The 3087-nt window shown below is 44.4% G+C and overlaps 1 protein-coding gene across 1 annotated transcript in view; it reads left to right on the plus strand.

Moving 5' to 3' along the window:
- The window catches only part of zer1 (zyg-11 related, cell cycle regulator), a gene marked incomplete at its 3' end in the record, with an annotated part of 41128 nt that overhangs the window by 3895 nt on the left and 34146 nt on the right, over window positions 1–3087 (plus strand).

A 3087-nucleotide genomic window follows, 5' to 3' on the forward strand; every position in this document is an offset into this window, starting at 1 on the left:
ATCCATCCATCCATCATCCATCCATGCATCCATCCATCCATCCATCCATCCATCCATCATCCATCCATCCATCCATCCATCTTCCATCCATCCATCCATCCATCATCCATCCATCCATCATCCATCCATCCATCCATCCATCCATCATCCATCCATCCATCCATCCATCCATCCATCCATTATCTTTACCTGCTTCTTCCATTTTGGGTCACGGGGGTCGCCGGTGCCCATGTCCAGCAATCACTGTGGAAGGGGCGGGGTACACCCTGGACAGGTCTCCAGTCCATCACAGGGACACATGGAGACAAATGAGACAAACAACCATTCTCTCTCTTTCACCTAGGGACAATTTAGAGTTACCAATCACCCTAACATGCATGTTTTTGGTCTGTTTGAGGAACTGGAGTACCCGGAGAAAACCCATGCATGCACGGAGAGAACATGCAAACTCCACACAGAAAGGAGGGATTTGAACTGGCAACCTTCTCTCTGAGAGGCAGCAGCTCTACCAATTGCTCCACCATGCTGCCCACAATTTAACTAAATTATATCTATTAACTTTGTATTTTTCAAGAAAATAATAATTTGATCTTTTACTTTACTGACATCACTACTAAAATGTCACTAATTGTAAATATAATGTTCATTTTTTTATTTATTTTTGGAAATGCCTTATTCTGATTGCACAGCATTCCATTAAAACATGGTGAACCGTTTCAGGGAGATTACATTTATCACACCATTGCATGTTTTCCAATTATTTTAAGAGATTTATTGAGACCTGTACATCCTATTCTGATACGAGTGATTATTGGTTCTAGTTTCTTCTTGTTTTCCTTGTATATTCTACCTTTTTCTGAATGTTATACTGTAAGTGTCTTCCTGTATCATTCATGTCCCAGTTTTCTTGCCATATTTTCTTAATAGAAACATAGAAATAGAAATATTTTATCTAGACTGTGACCCTGGGTTTTGATCTGCTTAGAGACAGATTATAATGTTCAATTCAATTCAATTCATACCATACCATACCACTTTATTTATAAAGCACTTAAAACAGCTACAAGGCCAACCAAAGTGCTGTACAGACAAAACAACAGGTAACACACAAAGCAAAATACAAGATGAGGTAAATCAGAATATAGACATAAAAACAATGCAGATAATGATGACAAACCAGTGTGGAGCATACAGGATCAAAACACAGATCATCTGGTGTTGAAAGCTACTGAATAGTAGTGAGTTTTTAAACGGGACTTGAAAACCGAGAGGGAGGGGGCCTGTCTGACAAACAGAGGTAACTCGTTCCAGAGGCTTGGTCCTGCTACAGAGAAGGTCCTGTCACCTCTGTGCTTAAGACCAGTTCCTGGAACTGTGAGGAGCAACTGGTCCGCTGACCTCAGGGAACGTGGTGGGACATAGGGTTGTAGCAGATCAGAGAGATAGGGGGGTGTGACACTGTTCAGTGATTTGTAGACATACATGAGTATTTTGAACTGGATTTGAAAGTGAACCGGTAACCAGTGCAGTGAGGCCAAAACTGGTGTAATGTGCTCTCTTTTGCCTGCACTGGTTAAAAATCGGGCTGCTGCATTCTGGGCCAGTTGTAGTCGTGCAATGGAGGTCTGACTGATGCCAAACAGGAGCGAATTGCAGTAATCAAGCCTAGATGTAATGAATGCATGTATTACTGTCTCCAGGTTCTTTTTGGACAGTATGGGCTTCAGTTTAGACAGCCGCCTCAGTTGGAAGAAGCATGATTTAACAATCATGTTAACATGATTGTTAAGCTTCAGGGAAGGGTCCATTATCACGCCCAGATTAGTGACTCTTTGTTTTTCTGACAGGGTTAGAGCGGAGAGGTCGATGCAGGGGTTTGTGATCGTGTCATTGGGAGGGAACAACATGACTTCAGACTTCTTTTCATTGAAACTTAAGAAGTTTAAAGCCATCCAGTCCCTGATGTCAGCCAGGCAGTTGAGCAGCGGTTGAATAGAGCATGTACCATTGTGTCTTAGGGGGAAGTAAATTTGACAGTCATCGGCATAGAAGGGGAAGGGCATGTTGTGTTTCCGGAAAATAGCACCAAGCGGCAGCAGGTATAAAGAGAATAGGAGGGGACCCAGGATGGACCCCTGCGGAACCCCCCATTTAAGCTCTGCCTCTGCGGAACTAAAATCCTTGATGGAGACACAAAAGGATCTGTCAGCGAGGTAAGATCTGAACCAAATGAGGGCTGATCCCGTGACGCCCACCCACTGCTCCAACCTAGCAATGAGGATCTCATGGTCGATGGTGTCGAAGGCGGCTGTGAGGTCCAACAGGACAAGCAGCACAGAATCACCAGTATCTGTGGATCTGAAGATGTCGTTAAAGACCTTCAGCAGGGCAGTTTCAGTGCTGTGGAGAGGTTTAAAGCCAGATTGGAATAGCTCTAAGATGGCGTGATCCTCCAGGAAGCTCTTCAACTGGGACTCGATTATTTTCTCCAGTACTTTAGAAACAAATGGGAGTTTGGAGACAGGCCGGTAGTTGGAAACGAGTGAGGGGTCAAGGTTTGTTTTTTTTCAGGAGAGGCTGGACAGCAGCATGTTTAAAGGATTTTGGCACCACGCCAGTAGATAAACTACTGTTTACTATGGCAAGAATGGACGGACCTAGAGTAGGAAAAACCTCCTTTAGTAGTCGAGGGGGGACCACATCAAAGGGGGAACCAGAAGGTTTCAAGCTGCACATGACCTGCTCTAGAGAAGATAGAGTGATGGGTTCAAAATGGTCAAAAGGAGCTACAGATTGAGGTGGGATGGATGGGTCATGAGTTGGAGGGGAAATGAGAGCCCTTGTGGTCGCAATTTTTTCCAAAAAGAAATGTAAGAAGTTGTTACACAGCTCAGTCGAGGCTTCCAGAGGTGATGGTTCAGTGAGGTGGAGAACAGAGTTTAGGGTGGAGAAGAGGACACGTGGGTTGTGAGAGTTTGAGGTAATTATATCAGAGAAGAATTTTGATTTTGTCACGATCAGCGGCCCCCGCTGACCCCCTATCAGCCCCTGTCTCACACTCACAGCCCCATCATGTCATGTTTCTGC

The sequence above is a fragment of the Nematolebias whitei genome, chromosome 18, assembly GCF_014905685.2.
Source record: "Nematolebias whitei isolate Nwh7 chromosome 18, NemWhi1, whole genome shotgun sequence".
NCBI classification, from domain to species: Eukaryota; Metazoa; Chordata; class Actinopteri; order Cyprinodontiformes; family Rivulidae; genus Nematolebias; species Nematolebias whitei.